General features: G+C 36.7%; 1 non-coding gene across 1 annotated transcript; it reads right to left on the reverse strand.

Annotated features, from left to right (window-relative positions):
• Positions 1–1,345: 1,345 nt before the first annotated feature.
• Positions 1,346–1,477, reverse strand: LOC141418364 (small nucleolar RNA SNORA51). The gene has a single exon (XR_012443019.1). It is a non-coding gene; the product is annotated as a small nucleolar RNA SNORA51 (small nucleolar RNA).
• Positions 1,478–20,455: the final 18,978 nt, after the last annotated feature.

The raw sequence follows: 20,455 nt of genomic DNA on the forward strand, positions 1-20,455 counted from the left end.
TTACATTTTTCTATTACATACTCAGAAATAAAGTTATGTGACACTCATTAATGATAACTGCACATTCACTTTATGCCTCTCCAAGTGTAATCAGAGGAAAGTATTTTTATTTAAAATTGTTCTATACTTACCTTTTTTTCCCTGTTCTATTTGTAAATGTTAGGTAAGATGTGAATAGCAAACCATTGTAAAGTAATGATTCTTAGAAAACAATTTAATTTGTTTCACCTAAAGAATTGTGTAGTACTTCAAAAGGCATTTGAGAAGGATTTGTATTTTTTTATTTTGGTGGTTTTGTGTGTGTGTGTGTGTGTTTCCTATATTCAGATGGCTATCTATATTGCCCAGGCTGATCTCTAACTGTTGGGCTTAAATGATCCTCTCATCTGAGCCACTCGAACAGCTGGGACTATAGAAAACAGCCATGATACATGATTCTCTATTCACTTTTGTATAAAAACAAAAGAAATTGAAACTGCATTATCATATTTCAAATAATCTCACTACTACTTTCAATAAATTTTAAGGAAATATCTGTAAGCCAAAATTTACTATGATTTTCTCAAATCCCTATGTTTTTCTCAAATCCCTAAATGTGGAATATTTCTCAAGAGTAAGAATTATTTGATGAGATAAAGACCATTTTTCTTTTTTTTAATGTTCAATTTATAAGGAATAACTGTAGTCGACACTGGGTTATTTCATAAGTTTTGAACATTAGTTAGAGAATTTTTAAAGTTCAATATATTTTAAATGTCTGATTATAGTGAGACATGCAAATCAGTACTAATATAATTTGTAAAATTGTATTGTAAAATAATAATTATCACCAATTATTGTATTTTGGATAAGAAATTTGTTATTCTCATATTTTTACATTTTTCTCCAGAATATATTTTGATGGTTAGTAAAGTTTGATTCTTCAATTAAAATTTACCCCAATCCTTATATTCCTGTATTGAATTCTAATGACTAGTGAACTTTTACTGAGTTTAACAGCCTTCCAAAATCATATTTGTAAAATTTTTCTTTACTACATATATATTTTGTTCTCAATGAATAATGGAACAAAATTCCCTAGCCTTATTGCAAATGTTGGTTGTCATATGAGGAAAGAGTATTTCAAGTAATTATTGAGTAATTGGTTTGATATATTTCTTAACTTGGCTACTTTTATTGTATTCATCCTCACTTTTAATCTTAAGCTTAATTCAGTCATTAGAAAAATCATTTCATGTACATGTATCCTATACATGTTAAAAATATAATCTGTGCAAGATTTGAAAATCTGTAGGAAGTAACTTATAATATTTATGTAATATTTTGTTTTTGTATTTTTCCTAACCAATATCTCCCCATTCACAAAAAATGACCAGGTGCAGGACTTGACTGAGGTATTTAATAGGTATGCTTACTTTGCCTCCTCTTTTTATACAGTCAGTGTAAGAACACAGCCTGTGGTAAGCACCAGGATGTCTGTTGCCATTGTTTGTGTATGTCCTCCAAAATTTCATGTTGGAACCTAAATTATAAGTTCAGGTGAAAGCCATGATTTTGTTTTGATCACAGTGAATTTTGCCTCTTTTAAAAATTAAAAGGCATCAAAATGGACATATTCACAAGGAAAATATGATATTGCCTTAATCACCAGAATATTCTGAGTTACATGTCCCTGTACAATTATTATACAATAACTGCAAATTATGATTACAAAAACTGACTCAAAGAATTAGATCATCCTAGTGAGTTAAATTTATTTAAAAATATAAGTTTTTTTAAAGCACATTACCTTTCTAATCACATATTTTAGCTTTATTAAGGATCCTTTTTATGTGAGGTATCTCTTGTCTCACTCAAAATTCTCTGTGTTTTTACCATTTCATTATGGTGCTATTTATTCCATCTTGATAATGTTCATTGAACTTCTTGGATGTAAATGTTCACAACTTTCATCATATTTGGTAATTTCTATGCCACTAATTAATTATATATTACCTACGACTTTTTTTTTTAATCTTGCCAACTCACATGATGTTCAACTTGATGTACTTTATCGTATGTCATAGGTCCCATGGATTTTGTTTCTTCTTTCTTCTTCCTTCTTTCTCTTATTTCTCCTCATCTATTTCTGATTGTCCTCCCTTTCCCCCTTTCTCTTTCTTTTTAGTCTACTTTATTTTCTTCTTCCTCTTATTCCTCCTCTTACCCTCATCCTACTCCTCATCCTTTTCCTCTATTTCTTTCCCCCTTTTCATCTTTCTCCTCTGAAAGTGGATTATATCAATCATCCTGTTTTTAAATTTACTGACATTTTTATTTGCCAAAGCCTTAGTTGAAGTCATCTAATGAATTTTTCATTTAAGTTACTGTTGTTTCCAACTTCAAAATTTCTACTAGACTACATCAAAATTTTTCTGCATTTCTAGTGATCATCATGGTGAAGCATTTTCTTTGTTTCATTTAGTTGTTTCTCCATAATTTTGTTGGTATTTGAGTACATTTAAATAGTGAATTAAAGTTTTGTCCAGCAAACTATGTATGTAGCCCGTGAAGTTTCTCTTTGTTTATCTCATTAATGGAATGTGCTTTTTGTGTTTCTTGGCCTGAATCATATTTTTATTGCAAACTGAGCTCTCACACTCTGTGAATTATACCCTTCCCTCCTTTAGGATTTATTGTTGCATCTTGTTATGAATTGTAGTTTGTAAAATGACTTTTATAAATTGGTTTGTAAAGACTTTACTTGGTATCATGTGTAGCCACTGTTGTATTCTTTCATAAGCATAGTAGTCATATTGCAGTTTGGCTGAGGTTTCCTTAGGAGGAGAAGAGAAAAATATTCTCTCAGTTTTTGCACGTTGGCTCTGTATTGCGGTACCCTCAATGTTTAATGAGCCTATTTAAACTCTTCTTTCACCTTCACATTCTGCTTCTGTAGAGACTGATGGTCATCCAAAGGCTTAGAGTTTTCTCAGGCAAATGATTTTCCAGTATCTTTAATTATTCAGAAAACCCTTAATACATACATTTTCCTCTTTTTATACTGTCATTATAATTTTTGGTCTTTCTTTTCTTATCCTGGCTGTTATCTCTTGACCAATAGTACTGTAACCAATTTTTTTCAATTTATTTGCTTTTAATTCTGGCATTATTTTTACTGTTTTGTATTTAGAGGGCAGAGGAAAAATAAAGACAATTATCTCAGAAGAAACCAATGATCAGATGCTTTGTGGAACCTCTCCCCTCCATGCCCAGCAGTCCTCACTACATATTTAAGGCAGTCAGAGCAATAATTTCTGAGACATCTACAAGATCTTGGACTACTCTACTTACCCTGGTGCTTCAGGATATAGTTGATCGTGTCTACATTTGTGGTTTCAATCTTGCTGTCATTCATACATCTCCCTGCTCAAATACCTATCAAATCATTATTGTAGTTTATATAATAATTATTGGACTCAAACTGGGCAACTGTGGCTCATGCCTATAATCCTAGCTGTTCAGGAGACAGAGATTATGAAGATCATGGTTCAAACCCAACCTCCAAACCTGAACAAATAGTTTATGATCCCCTATGTTTAAAATATACAAAAGAGGGATGGTAGAGTGGCTCAAGAAGTAGAATGCCTGCATAACAAGTGTGAGGTCCTGTGTTCAACCCCCAGTAACACCAAGAAAATTATCATACTCAAATAATTGCATGAATATGCTGTCCTGACTAAACACAGCCTGGTACAATCCCTCAGATTAAGTTTTCCTATATTTTCAAAAGTCTAATTAGGCATTCCTATGCTCATTGTGTGGTCCTTCTACCATTTGATTTCAATAAAGAGGAGTCAAGGTTTTTCTGTGTCCTAAGAAGTTCTTTCAATATATGACATGAGCATCAAACCCAGATATGCACTACACTCAGGGCTTCACTCCATATGTGGACTAACAAAGACCAGGTGGGGTCACATACAGAAGAAGTGACCAAAAGGGAAACTGAAATAGCATCTCTAGCACTGTCAATGCTGATGAACCAAAGAGGTCACAAGAGCTAGACGACGGTTAAGACATCTGATACAGACTTGCCTTAGTCTCTGAGGGAGTTAGAGAATCCTAACAGGCTGAAGTATACCTGTTAATGTGTCTGCAGAACAGGGTGGTATGGGAGGGTAGGTTTCCCTTGAGAGCGCACAAGGTCGTACTTTTACCTGCAAACTTCTCTTTTGGTGAAGAGTATACCAAACAATACACAATAAAGTAGCTTCCTTTCCACCCATGTAAGATTTTCACAAATTCCCACCTACCTTACCATTTTTACCTTACCCTCCATATTCCAGGGCTCTTTCTCTCATTCTAAAATTGGAGATGATATTCCAGTCAGAGAGAGAAAGAGGTAACTGTTAAAGGAAAAAAGGAAAATGATATCTTGTTGCTGTTCCATAATTTGACCCCCAGCCCTTTGTTCAACTGACAAGAAGGAACAACACATATGGATCTGGAAAACATTTTACAATTTGTTCACTGACTGCTTCCTTCTGATAGTTACAGATGCTTTTATAGATACCGAGTTTTCCTTCCAATAATTACTGAGACAAAAGACAAGAGAATGTGATAATTTAAAATTTTTCTGCAGGCTTTTTGACTTTGGATATATAATTAATCTAGCATGAATTTGAAAGACAACATGAAGAACAGGAAAGGCTACAGTCCTGGTACTATAGTATAAAACTTTTCTTTTCAGAATCAACATGAATTCTGTCATCTACTTAAAAACAAGGCTCAATCTTAGTGGAGGCAGACAGTGGCTCCCAAAACATTCTCAAAAGAAATTAAAAAGACACACACAGAAGATCCTGACTTCATACATAATCTTCACCCAGAGAAACCATGCTGCTGTAACTCTTCATCATACACCTAAAAAAAGCCCTGTGAGTAGTGTCAAGGCATTCCCACCCCTCCAAGAAGAATTCTATTGCCACAAACCTGAATGCCAAACATCATAGAAATAGAAAACACATTTTATCAAGAAGACACAGAGAGTTCTTATATCTACATAAAATAAGAAATAATTAAGGATAATTTTGCTTGTAGTAAGCCTTTTGACAGATCAGTGAGATAATTTTGAGAAACGTTTATATCCCTAACTTTGTTTTAATACACCAATATAAAATCCACAAAACCACTGCACATTTCACAGTTTTGTGGACAATAAAATAAATAAGAAGAAATAAAGTAGTCCATAGAGAAGTGGTACAAATTCAATTCTATGCACAAATGACACTCAATCTTTCTGTAAGTGAGAACATGAGTGGGATCTTCACCAGATGCAAAGTCAAAGGATTTTAAACAAAGTTTAAAATCTAACAACTTGTAATGATGAATATAATGACAGTGACAAAGTCCTTCAATACTTACTATGTATTACTTTAAATATGTATTATTTTGTATAATCACATTACAGAAATATCTCTTTCCACCTTATAAAGAAGACAAGTGCATCACAGAATATCTAAGCAACCCACCTCACATCAAGCAGTTAAAAGATGACAGAATGAGCTACACCTGAACCACATAGTGGAGTTTAAAAATGAATCTAAATTGTCACAGAGTTGCATAACAGATACTGCACTAAAAATGTATGGGTAGTTTCTTAACTGTGATAAATTTTTTTTTTCATTTTTCTTTTATTATTCATATATGCATACAAGGCTTGGTTCATTTCTCCCCCCTGCCCCCACCCCCTCCCTTACCACCCACTCCGCCCCCTCCCGCTCCCCCCCTCAATACCCAGCAGAAACTATTTTGCCCTTATCTCTAATTTTGTTGTAGAGAGAGTATAAGCAATAATAGGAAGGAACAAGGGGTTTTGCTGGTTGAGATAAGGATAGCTATACAGGGCATTGACTCACATTGATTTCCTGTGTGTGGGTGTTACCTTCTAGGTTAATTCTTTTTGATCTAACCTTTTCTCTAGTTCCTGGTCCCCTTTTCCTATTGGCCTCAGTTGCTTTAAGGTATCTGCTTTAGTTTCTCTGCGTTAAGGGCAACAAATGCTAGCTAGTTTTTTAGGTGTCTTACCTATCCTCACCCCTCCCTTGTGTGCTCTCGCTTTTATCATGTGCTCATAGTCCAATCCCCTTGTTGTGTTTGCCCTTGGTCTAATGTCCACATATGAGGGAGAACATACTATTTTTGGTCTTTTGAGCCAGGCTAACCTCACTCAGAATGATGTTCTCCAATTCCATCCATTTACCAGCGAATGATAACATTTCGTTCTTCTTCATGGCTGCATAAAATTCCATTGTGTATAGATACCACATTTTCTTAATCCATTCGTCAGTGCTGGGGCATCTTGGCTGTTTCCATAACTTGGCTATTGTGAATAGTGCCGCAATAAACATGGATGTGCAGGTGCCTCTGGAGTAACAGTCTTTTGGGTATATCCCCAAGAGTGGTATTGCTGGATCAAATGGTAGATCGATGTCCATCTTTTTAAGTAGCCTCCAAATTTTTTTCCAGAGTGGTTGTACTAGTCTACATTCCCACCAACAGTGTAAAAGGGTTCCTTTTTCCCCGCATCCTCGCCAACACCTGTTGTTGGTGGTGTTGCTGATGATGGCTATTCTAACAGGGGTGAGGTGGAATCTTAGTGTGGTTTTAATTTGCATTTCCTTTATTGCTAGAGATGGTGAGCATTTTTTCATGTGTTTTCTGGCCATTTGAATTTCTTCTTTTGAGAAAGTTCTGTTTAGTTCACATGCCCATTTCTTTATTGGTTCATTAGTTTTGGGAGAATTTAGTTTTTTAAGTTCCCTGTATATTCTGGTTATCAGTCCTTTGTCTGATGTATAATTGGCAAATATTTTCTCCCACTCTGTGGGTGTTCTCTTCAGTTTAGAGACCATTTCTTTTGATGAACAGAAGCTTTTTAGTTTTATGAGGTCCCATTTATCTATGCTATCTCTTAGTTGCTGTGCTGCTGGGGTTTCATTGAGAAAGTTTTTACCTATACCTACTAACTCCAGAGTATTTCCTACTCTTTCTTGTATCAACTTAAGAGTTTGGGGTCTGATATTAAGATCCTTGATCCATTTTGAGTTAATCTTGGTATAGGGTGATAAACATGGATCTAGTTTCAGTTTTTTGCAGACTGCTAACCAGTTTTCCCAACAGTTTTTGTTGAAGAGGCTGCTATTTCTCCATCGTATATTTTTAGCTCCTTTGTCAAAGATAAGTTGCTCATAGTTGTGTGGCTTCATATCTGGATCCTCTATTCTGTTCCACTGGTCTTCATGTCTGTTTTTGTGCCAGTACCATGCTGTTTTTATTGTTATTGCTTTGTAATATAGTTTGAAGTCAGGTATTGTGATACCTCCTGCATTGTTCTTTTGACTGAGTATTGCCTTGGCTATTCGTGGCCTCTTGTGTTTCCATATAAATTTCACAGTAGATTTTTCAATCTCTTTAATGAATGTCATTGGAATTTTGATGGGAATTGCATTAAACATGTAGATTACTTTGGGGAGTATCGACATTTTTACTATGTTGATTCTACCAATCCATGAGCATGGGAGATCTCTCCACTTTCTATAGTCTTCCTCAATCTCTTTCTTCAGAAGTGTATAGTTTTCCTTGTAGAGGTCTTTCACATTAACTGTGATAAATTGAAACAAGCTCAAGGCTACTAACATGGAATTGCATAAAAGGTCATTATATGTAAACATGCATCCATGTGCATCTTACTATTCTTCTTATGATAAATTCATTGATGTGATAGTGTAGAAAAATAGAAGACCATGAAAAGCATGCAATCCCAATTTTCTAAGGTTAAAATAAATAAAAAACTGTTTATGAATTGATGATGTGTCTTCTATATACACCATAATTTCTGTTCCACATGCATGCACACATAGGCAGGAATTTTTAGTTAGTAAAAGCAGCTGTCTCAGATTGACAGATTGTTTTTAGATGATTTTTTCAGCTGTTACTTTTTTATACATATTAACTAATAGCAAATTAGTACATTTAATAAAATGAACATTTATAGATTCTACTTAATTTCCTGTTGGTTGTTGTCAACCTTACTGTATATTAGCAGAGTTAAGAAAAACTGCACAGAAATAAAAAAATAGAAAAACTGAACTCTAATCTCTGTTAAGTATATGAATGTAAACAACACAATTTTATTGAGTTAAATCTAGATATATAGTCATAAAAATATCTAAATGAAGTTTATCCACTAATTACAAAAAGGTCAGAAAATGTATTAAAATTATAAATTAAAATTTTAAATTAAAATTATACATTAACAGACAATGTAAATTGCACATTAACAGATTAAAGCAGAAAAAATTTGAAAGCTGTAGATTCTTAGACACACTTCTAGATAATTAAAAAGTCATGGTAAGGCTATAAGTATTATTAAGTAAGGAAATTTCAGAAAACTCAGGATCAGAAGTAAATAATGGGCACTTCTGGAGGAAAAGACTGAGGTCAGAATAAGGGCTAGGGTTCCCAGCTTTTCCCACTGCACAGAATGCCTATGGGAGCCAATAGAAGAAAAAACAGGATACAGAAATAGAGAAAAGGAGTTGGAATCATTATTATTCACAGATAGCATGTTTATAACCTAGGAAAATACAGCATGACACCTAATAAGAAAAAATTCCTACACTTATCTTAAGAAATTGTAAAACTTGGTGAAGAAATAATATATACATAATAAAAGCCTGACAACACAACTCTTACTTGGAAGGTGTGACAACATAAATATCTCAGTGATTACAGAAATTCATAACAATCTAAAATCGAAAGAAACATTATGATTTCAAATAAAATTCTTCATTGCATCTAGGAAAGCACACACATATAATAGAGGGGCTTCCCAAATTATAAATGAATCTGTGATTATATATATACTTGGAAAGATAAAAATACAAATTCTAGGTAGTTTTGCACATCAATATACCAAACGTATGTAGAGCTTCTTTTTTGGTGGTGGTACAGGAGTCTGCTAGGCAGGTGATCCATAGTGCTCTTTTTAATTCTGGTTTACAGTGAGCTGGCAGAGTATTCATAGGCAACCACTAATACAATACCCTTTGCCCAATCTTGCTGATACCACAAAACACGTGTCAGGCTCTGCTCCATGTGAAACCTTTCCCATGAGTATCCGCTCAGTGGATTCTCTTAAATTTCATTATGAGAGCCCATTGTGAGATGGAATCTGTTGGACCTGAGAGGGTCTGAGGGAAGACACAGATAACCTAATGTGGGAATCTCAAACTGAGATATAGGACACTGAAGCAGTTTATCAGGAAGCAACGTTTTATTGTGCCAACACAGACCCAGCAGACTCGTGCCAAAGGCTGAGCTACGAGAACAAAGAGGTCTCACCTTATATACTGTTGCAAGCAGGTTACAGAAGCAAAAAGCAAAGCTCAATCCACATGTGGCTGCATGTGACTTCATTGGATATTTCATTTTCCCAATGCTATGTGAACTTCTTGTTTCAATTCTTTAAGTTTTATCTTTTTGTTTTGCCATCCCTTTCCCCTGTCTCATTCTCAGAACACAGCCTGTCTGTTTCTTTTATGGCCCTCCTCCCTGCTACATCATCCACCCCTTTGATGCTTGACCCAACTAGAGTCAAAGAGCATCATCTTGATTTAGAGCTCTGAATTTCCAAAGCATCAATACATGTGTGGCTATTTTTCTTTCTGTAGTAGCCTCCATAATCATCCTGAAGGACTGCAAAACCAAGGGAACTAGGCAGGGTAATATTAAGCATGTGCCCAGGGTAAGTCCTATTGCCCCAATCTAGGTTTTGAAACCTCCCAAGGCAGAGAACCATCCTCCCAATGGGTAATTGGGAGTCCATCTTCCCCAAGTCTGGATGGGGACACGGGAAAGCTTTTTCATTTTATCTGTGATTTTTTATGACTTTAAAAAATTGTCAATCTGTAAACAGCAGTTGCTTAGGTAAAACTCTCCAGAAACTTCTCCCCTGAAAAGCCAGCAAATAACCTAATGCGAAGCAGTTCTGATAGACAAAATTGTGCATCTTAGTGCTTTGTTACGCTAGCAAATTAAGAGCTCTTGCAGTTTCATTAGTTACAATTTTAACAATAGCCTGCAGTCTGATGATACAGTTGAGCATATATATAAGGGTGAGATAGCCCCAGGACCCATCTTCTGCCCAAATGACAGGACCATAGTGTTGGATGATTTGCTCAGGAGGCCATTCATCATCTTTCCAATTGTCAATTTATAAGACATCCCATTTTTGTCTATTTAATCTTTCTTCATATATGGTGCATCAGAGTCCCAGGATCAAGGCCCTTTCCATTTATCCTTATACCAATTATATGTCCCTGTGTCCAATCAGATGGCTTAAGTACAGTGCAATTTACAGGATTACAGGTACCAGGAGTACAGTTTGGGACAGCTGTCCCCTTGTGAAGGAGGGCTGTGTGTTTTGTCCTTTGCCATATAGCCCATTAAACACAACTCCATAAGGGCAATAATAAGAACCTACATCACAAAAAGAAAAAAAAAAAGAACCTACATCATCACATGGCCAAGAGTTGTCTCCCCTACAAATATACTTATCATTGGATGCATAGGCTCTCTCCCAAGTTAGGTCCCCATAGCCACAGCCTTTACCTCCATACCCACCTTGGTCTATGGCTGCACACGCATTAAAGAGCATTGACACTGGCTTATCAGGGTTAAACACCTGGGTGTGGCTGACAAGGCTCCCAGGGTTGCAGATGCTCTGGATCTCTAACCATTGCTCCCATGGGCATTAAATGGGGTTAAAGCAAATATGCTGATTATCATGGGAGCACACTAGATAGGTGGCATGATTGTGAGTGCATGACACAATGACAGAGCCCAATGGAAAAGCAAAGTCCTAGTGACAACATTTCCTGCTGGAGTAGTATGCATACATAGGTCAAAGGATAAGGGCTCTGGGACCATGAAGGGAGACCATATCAGTAACAATAAACAGTAATTATGCATCCTGCCCAAAAGAGATGGAAAAGAGCTAATAAAAGCCTTTCACCATGATTCCAATCTGTGGGGGCAGTTTCTGCCAAACCTATGGCAAAGACTAGGGGGAAAACTACAACAACGGATACAGACAAGTAGTGACAATACATTACACTGAAATAACTGGTGTGGAAAACAGTCCGTTTGTCCCATTGTATGGTTGACTCCATAAGCTTTGGTACTGCATAGATTAGTCAGCTTCCTGCAGTAACTAGAACAGGGCTGTTGTCCTGCCATTCTTGGTCCCCTGTTGTTTCCTGGGAAGCAGAGTCCTGCCAAGGGAGGGCACTCAGGTTTTGGAGGTGATCTTTCATGGTGATGCTGGATCAGAGATGCACTCCTACTCAAGAGAAGCTGGCTTGATTTCACTGTGGTGGATCCAAGGAGCAATCTTTGCTACTTTAACTGTAGTGGGATAGATAAGACAATAACAAAAGGGCCCCTCTGATGGGATTTACTGGTTGGACATTTTATTCTTTTACCCAGACAGTATCTTTCTTTTTTCTTTTTAATTGAATGGAATTACCATGGCAAAAATATACTACCAGTATATATGTCCAAGAAAATTCATTGTTTAAAAAAGTTAAAGCTACCATCTTTAAATATCTAAGGTCATGTTTAGAGCCAGTAAAAATAGTCATTTTGTCTGTAAGTAGAAGACCCTCGAAGGGTTTTAATGCCAGATGGCCCCACATGTATAAGAATCACTTCCTCAGTCCTCTCAGCCTTGGTTATTTTTTAGAGGTCTGGGAAAAGTGACTCCATTTGAACTCTGATGGCATTCCCCCTTGTCTCCAAACTGTTTGTCTCTGAGCAATCTCTTTTGAAGATTTGTCTCCCATTCAAGAACTAATCAAGCCCAACCCTGCCTAGCTTCTGAGACCAGATGAGATTGGGCACATTTAGGGTGTTAAGGCCATAGGCTGAAGATCTTTCTTAATTGATCATTGTCTTTCTTCATCACGAAGATTTGTTCTTTCCTGGATTTTGTTTGTTTGGTTGGTTTTGGTACCATGTCAGAGGGGAAATAATGAGCAGATCAAGTGGGAGTCAGTGCCAACTAGACCCTTTTGGCCAAATTTAAGCAACAGAGAGTCTTAGAAGGAGTGGCCCTTAGGCAATGGGCTTTTAGACAAGGACAATACAAAACAAAATCCAACAAAAGCAGATGTCTAAAAAGCTAACCTGGTTGACACATAAGAATTTATCAGAGTCATTTTTTGTGGACTTGATTGTAAATGACCAAAAGGATCAGAACTGTAATGACAAAAACTTAAAAGACCTATGGTTAAAATTTTGATGGACAATTTAGCAACTAACAGAACAGAAGATCAGTACCACTAACTTTTTGTTACTGTGTTTATCTAAATTTTATATTTTAGAAGGCTTGATATTCTTGAAAAACATAAACATATTTAGTGTAAGGAACCAGGAATAGTTCTATACAGGTTATATATATATATTAGTTTAGTTGTTGTTCTTGAAGTAAAACCTTAGATTTTTATGAGTTGTGGGGGGAAGAACAGTTTAGTAAACCCAAATAGCCCAGTCACAGACACATATAGGGTACCAACTGTATTAGACTCACCCAAGATAGCAGTTGTTTAACTATGAGGTCATCTAGAAAATTTTATATAAACTGTTAGAAAATAAGAGGCATGGAAGAGGCAGAGAGTTGGTTCAAACACCAGTACAAGGTTTATTGTTTAGGCAGGATCCCTGTAAAGGAGGACCCCAGCAAGAGAGCTAGAGCCCATTGCCATACATAGTCTTGGGCAAGATATAGTGGGCTATTGGAAAAGTACCAGGAAGGTCACTAAGGGATACTGTTTCTGGGAAACCAAGAAAGATAAGTTGTAGTTAGGTCATGGTCTGCCCAACTGTCCTTGGCATCCATCCAGGGAGATAAAGGTTAACAATTATCTCTTTGTCAATCTTTGGGGCTGAGTGGGGAGTTTCTAGTAAGCCATCTGCAAGAGGGGAAGGGGTCCAGTCCTAACATGGCCATCCTCATTGTTAATACCAACATAAACCAACTCTTTAATGAACATGACTCAGTTACCTTAGTAGTTAAAATCCTGACAAAATCATCAAAGAACACAGGTAAATATTTATGGGGACTAAGTGTGAAGTTAGGAAACCTAATGGCCAAGAATCATGGCTCAGATGTTTAAAAGGGGATCATATCCCAGATTGTTGACATTAACAGATGGCTCATGACATACAGCAGGATCCCATCAACCTGTAGTCAGTGGAGCCTCCCTAAAATAACAGGTCCCATCTGAACATCATAGGCCAAAAATTCCTTCTGCATGCCATGTGGAAGGAGTAGGACTAACATCTCCACTCTGTTGATTCCAATAAAAACTGAATGTCCTGACCTCCAGTGTAGTGCTTCTTTTTGAGTTTTTATTTTTTTATCCTATCTGGAGGGTGCACTTTGGCTTAGCTTTTTTTTTTTTTTGCTTTATATAAGTAAATTTGTCTTAACCATCACATCAGTGCAGCAGTACTCCCTGTGCTCAGTCAACTCTGCTTTTCTGTGTTTTAATAAACTCTTGTTTTTTTGATAAATTTTTGGATTAACATATAGCACCAAAAATTTTTGACAGTTATTTTAACAAAACAAAAACCATTTTAAGGTAGTTTTTGTAAATGTTATCAAGAAAAATATTTTTAAGATAGTCTTGTTGTTATGAGCTTAGAGAATTTTTAGTTTAACATTAGTGCATTAAATTTTGACCTAACAAACCTTTAATGTAACTGGATTTTAGTCAAGTCAATCATTTACATCAGCACTTATAAGCTCCATCTTCTATAACAACTTACGCTGTACCTTTATGACAACTTATTTTGTATCCTTTGTTAACAGACCCATGTATTATAAGAGAGAATTAAATCCCACATTTTATTTATGACAGAATGAAACAGGCTAAGGTCATTTTTAAGATTCCTGTTGCAGGTAGTGGTCTCCCTTTTGTTTTCCTCCTCTGCTCTATGCCAGGGTGTTAACCCCCGAATGCCTGCATCTTAGTGAGACCTGATTGAAATAAGTTTGAAAACCTGATTTTTCTAAGTAGCAGCAGAACAGAGTAATAATTTTTACACTTACTTTATAATAAGAATCATCTTCAAAATGTTTACATATTTAAATGTAAAAACCTTAAGCAGTTTGTAACAGAGATCTTTAAAATAAACACCCTGGATTTTTGTTACCTTGTATATCACATTAACCTTATAACAGCAGTTTAAGAACCATTTTGAAGATGTTTACATATACACAAACACATAAGTTTTATAAATTAAGTATGCCAGGAAAAAATGTCAAGTAAATGCGCATAAAATAAGCTGGAATTCCAGGAGCAAATTAAATGTTTCCCAGTGCTTTAAACAAATTCACACACACACACACACACACACACACACACAATTATAGTGCACTCTCAATAACATAAAGACATGTTTAAATTATATGCAGAGGACTATCCAGTGGAACGGTGGATGATGCGTCTGTTCTCTTGGGAGTCTGCCCCTTTTGGAACTGAAACTTTTGTTTTCCATCCCTTAACCTCAGTTGTGAATATTTCTCAGGAAAAGTTCAGACCCCTGTTGACTCTTGGAGGTATCTTACACACTTTTGCATAGCACAGTACCTGTCCCAGTCACTGAACCTGAGAGATAAGGGTTCACCCCAAAAGGCAGTTACTAGTAGTGTCTGGGAGGTGATCAGTCTCTCCTGCTGCCTCCTGGGGCAGGTCCAAATTTGAACCCAGGTTCTTACCAATTTGATGAGCGGTGCTTCCAAGTTGGTTCCTGCACCTCACTACATTCTGTTGTGTATCTGAGGCCCTCATCCTCACTGCTGGGAGGATGAATCACCCCTTCAGATCAAGCTGTATGTTGGCACCTGGTGGGATCTTCTGCTGGTGGTCTGGGGGATGCACCCCGGTGACAAGGGAGGTGATAACTCACTGTCTCCGCAATCCTGGCAAACAAGCCCCCAGGAAATGTTGTGGGAATCTCAAGCTGAGATACAGGACACTGAGACAGTTTGGCAATAAGCAACATTTTATTGTGCCCACACAGACTCGTGTCCAAAGGCCGAACCCTGAAAACAAAGAGGTCTCACCTTAGTTACCCTTGCAAACAGGTTACAGAAGCAAAAAGCAAAGCTCAACCCACATGTGGCTGCATGTGACTTTTTTGGCTATTTCCTTTTCCCAGTGCTATGTGGCCTTCATGTTTCAATTCTTTAAGTTTTATCTCTCTGCTTTACCATCCCTTCCCCTTGTCTGGTCAGAAAACAGCCTGTTTCTTTTCTGGCCCTCCTCCCTGCTACACTAAGGCAAATATGCCAGGTAGTATACTTCAGAGACACAGAAGGTTATCAAGCCTACAAAATAGCATTGCAGAACAAAGGCACAACCACTAATCAAGAATATAGCTAAGCTGATTCCTGTTTCTTTCCTCCCTTCCTCTTGGCTTTCGGGTCAGGTTAGTCTTGGGAAGTGAATCCTTAGTGTTGAAAACAAAGTGTTTAATGCTTAGACTCAACATACCAACTTTCCTGCCACACAAGCGCATACCCTGGGAAGAACACAATGTGTCCAAAGGACAATCCTCCATGCCCATGGTAACAGCCTTTTGTTGCTATGGCAACAGGAGGGCTTATGGGATGCAATGACCAACAAGCAGTTTTATAAAATGCTATTCCCCCCACCCTAGAACCCATTGCTGTGTTTTTGAAACCCAGATAAACTGCTGCTGTAGGGGGATCTGGGCTGGACTGACTCTGCCCTGCAAATTTCAGCCATGCTCCTGAACAAACCCTGGGAAATGAGCCACTCCAGGAAGGCTGAGGAAAGGAAGGGTTCTGAATAAAATGACACAGCTGGCTCTGCATGGACAGAAGGCAGAAGGGTTACGTTGGAGAACAGTTGAGCGACCTGGACCGGACCTATAATGGAGCAGCAGGCCTCCGGAGTCCCCATGATGATGGTGCTTTTACCTTTGGCTACAGGGCGGGAGCGGTGTTTTTAAGTCTCCAGGGTCTGAACTTACCCTCAAAGCCCAGACAATGCACGACAGGAGTTCTGGGAATACAAAGAGGGTACGTGTAACAGAAAATCCAAAACTTATTTTCCTAAGTGAAGCCCCCAGATCCATTCATTTCCTACTGTACCACACACTGCATGCAAGCATAGAGAAGCTGCAGCGAAGGCAGGCCCTGGGTTGGGCCATAGCAGGAGAGGGGCGGAGCGTGGGAAGTCAAAAGCTTTGTGCAAACTAGTAGATAGTATCTTGAGAGACAAACTTGAACATGAAATGCAAAACTGCCTGCATGGAATGAAAACTTTTATAAATTCTCCCTGCGAACATATTTTGCAGTTTCCTTCCCTCCACTTGGGAGGTAGACACTCTGGATTCAGTGACAGGAATTCCCATGAGCCAGATCCTGATCTGTGGGTTTTATGTGTGGAGGTATTGTTGAACAAGTACAAAATTTTCTCCTTATGTAGACATAAACATATTTTTCTTTTTAAAAAAAGTTATACTGTAGTTCGCAACTCTTAATATGACATACTTGATAAGAATTAAGACATAGTATATGGTATTCTACATTTTCTTTGTCACTAATTATTATGATTAAAGAAAAATCTGACATGATTTATATTTGATGAAATTTTTTCAGTATGAGAAAGGTTCTTGAACTAAGGAACATACCAGATAAATTTGTTTCAAAATGTCCCACCCTATCACATCTTCAGGTTATATTTATAGTCACAGAAAGTAAAATGAGAGAAACAATCAAATTGGCTACACTAGACATTTCTTATATGGAATTGATGTGTCATCTGCCTTATATGAATATGGGCTGATCAGTTGGTAACCAGTGATTGTGTGATACTTAGTTGCTTAGGTCATAATTTATGTACACATTGGAATATGGTTTCCTCTATAGGGAGGTTTCTTGAAGCCAAACTTTATCACCCAATACAGAGGCTAGGTTAAGCAAAATTTAAAATAAATAAAGCTATACATACATATTGTAATTTTAAAGTTTTTCTTTATCCTCATTATCAATTATTTGAAAACATATTTTTAAATTTGAAATTCGTGAGAAATTCCTATTGATATCTTTTTCTATTGTTGAATTTCTATGTTGGGTGCACATAATGAGACTTGTAAATGGTGCTGTCTTCTTTCAAATTCATTGTATATGCTTTTAACTGATGAAATTCATTTTGGCAGTATTTCTGGAAAATCTTGAAAGGTATATCTACATTTTCATATTTTCAAAATAATAAGGAAAGATAGATTTTCAAATTGTTAATAGCAATATTCACATCCTTAAAATGTTTAATTTTGGTTATGTATAATGCATTATATATTATAAAATAAGAATATACATACTTCATATAATAATAAAATATTGATTATTATAATAAAATATTAATAACCCCATTCTGTTTTTATGAAATTCTTTAGGTAGGACAAGCCATCTCTGTCCCTTCTGTTTTACCTCCTTTCTTCCTCTCGCTAAATATACCTACTAATCTTGTCCTTTTCGTAGTTCCACACTCTAGTTTCTTTTCTCTTCTACTTTTTCCCACTCCAGGCCGTCTGTTTTCTTTTTTCTCCATTTATTCTCTTTACTTCTTATCAGTTTACTTCCAAATGTGTCAAGAAGACAGAAAGCATATTTCTAAATTGAATTTAAAGATGACTTTAGCCAAGAAAAATTACAGGTTGATCACTTTCAAGTATGGGAAGCTCTTCAAATAGTATGACAGAAAGTAAAAACTGAATCTGGCATAATTCTCAAAAGCTCTTCTACCAGAAAAAACAAAAGAATATAAGATAAACATGCTCATCTCTCCTAAGACAGTCCTACTGCTTTGCTTTGAAGGTTTTCCCAACAATGCTCATTTTGAGGTTTCATTTCCCAATGTGGCAGAATTGAGGTCATGGGCCTATAAGTGAGATAATTAGGCCATGAAGCACCACCTCTTGAAAGGACTGAAGTAGTTCTTTTGTGATCTGACTAGTTCTTGAGAGTGAGTTTTTATAAGACCACACCAAATGTGTATCCCCATCTGCATACAATTGGTTCCCTTCTTGCTTCTCTACCATGTGACATGGCCAGAGGGGTATCTCCAAGTCATTGTTACCATGCTGTTTGGACCCCTCTCACACAGGAATCATGAGCCAAATAAACTTCATTATTACTTACTCAAACAAATGTTTTTTGTTACAACCACAAAAAATGGACAAGACACCCTGGAAAAGTCAAAAAGAAATTTATACAGTTCCAAGATAAAATAGTATAGAATAATGATTCCCATTTCAAAAGGGAAGAATAGAGGACAGAATGAAGGGATCAGGTCCAATACTCAGTAAGGCACACACTAATTCCCACAGCTCCATGTCTGGTAATGGGGCAAGTGTGGTAAAGCATGTGTTTTCCAAGGTCTAGAGTAGCCACATCTCTATGCCTTTTCTGGTTGCAGCTCACATGGGCATGACTTGACCTAGCTTGGTCTGCTTGACCTGCACATTCTACATTCTTGGCACGTCTTCTGCTTCCGGTCTCCTTTGCAGCTTCAGCTTCACTATCACAACCCCAGATATTGATAGGAAGGGCTGCTTGCAGAGTCTCCTGCCCTGTGGCATACTATCTGATTGCCAAGGTTTTCCATTCAAATCTAAATGGAGGCTTCCATGACCATAACTTGTGTGCCTTCAAATCTAGAATGATATTTGTAACAAAAAATTTGCTACCAGTGTGAGATGTACCTGAGGCCACTTGAGTTATTCCTATACAGACCTCTTAACATCATACCAACCATGGTTCTCTAGGCATCCTAGACAACCAGGTGCCCATGGGCTACCTTCTCAAAACACTGGGACCTGAAAAGTATTGTAATAAATTTTCTTTAAATCATTTAGCCTGGATGGATGAGGTTTTAAGCCAATTACTGAGATGTAATCAAGACATACTTCCTGCTGACCTAGTGGAAAGTGGTTGACTTTTATGAATAATGCTAATTTCTTTAGTAAAGGTAATAATGACTTCATGTATGCAAATTCATATGAATTACATTTCTGGCTAAACTGACACCTTTTTCATATTTCTGCCCTATTCCTTTTTGCTCTTATTTCTTACTGCAAACCTAGCTAAATGCAGCAACTTCTAAGAACCTGAATAATTTTTTCCCTGACAATCACAACAAATTAAATAGTCTATCACCTTTAAACTCATCATTCCACAAGTGTTCAGGGTAGGACAAAATGCAGTTGAATAGTAATAGTACTGTAACAAAATTAGTCCTTTGTAACAATCCAAGAACCATCATTTCCATATAAAACCTCATTGCCTTTAAATTCTGGTCTTTTGACTTCCCACCAGAAATCACTCATTCAGCCCAATTTGCTGCATTCTGTACTGTGGACCTTCCAATTTCCCCAAAGCCTTCCTATAAACCAATTCCAGAGGCTCTTTTACATTATCAGGTATAGTAATGGCAGTCATGATCTGTGTTTTACTAACAAATTTCTGCTAGTTCTTCTAGCACTATGAGAATACCTGAGATAATCAATTGCCAAGAGGAATGCTTCTATTTGTCTAGAGTTTTAGAGGTTCCTGACCATGACCAGAAGATTTCTTCTATGGGACTAGTAGTCAGGTAACAGAACTTGGCAGAGCACAACCAGAAAGTAAAAAGAGAGAATAATGAAATACGTAGAGTGTGCTTATAATGATCTTAAATTCTCCCACTAGGTCCAACATCTGAACATTTCCTCTAGCTTTCCAAAATGCAAAGCTGCAGCCAAGACTTTAACACATTGGTTTTTGAGAGATACTTTTTATAAATACAATATCAGATTGAGTTTTTGTGATCAAGTGTCAGAGATACAGTCAGGGTGCACTTGGGTGAGTCTTATATATCTACCTATATATGGCAAATAGATAATCATATATATATATGGCATATAGATAATCACACATATATATGGCATATAGATATATGTAAGTGACATATACACCATATTTTCAAAATTGCTACTGTTAGAGAAGAGTAATGCAGGAGTAAAAGGAAAAAATAATAGACTGAATAGTACTGAAATAGATTATAGATATATAATAGACTATAGTTTAGATAGATAGATTCCACATATACAACTTTTATTTATATTTGGACATATTTTCCACATAGGAGAAAAAACATGAGACCTTGTCTTTCTGAAACTGGATAACTTCACTTAACATGATGACATCCAGTTCTATCCATTAACCTGTGAATGACTAAACTTCATTCTTCTTGTGATTGAATACAATTCCATTGTGTATATATCACATTTTTCTTAATCCATTCCTTAGATGCAGAGCATCTGGACTGCATGCATAGTT

This window comes from Castor canadensis, chromosome 16, assembly GCF_047511655.1.
Source record: "Castor canadensis chromosome 16, mCasCan1.hap1v2, whole genome shotgun sequence".
Classification (NCBI taxonomy): Eukaryota; Metazoa; Chordata; class Mammalia; order Rodentia; family Castoridae; genus Castor; species Castor canadensis.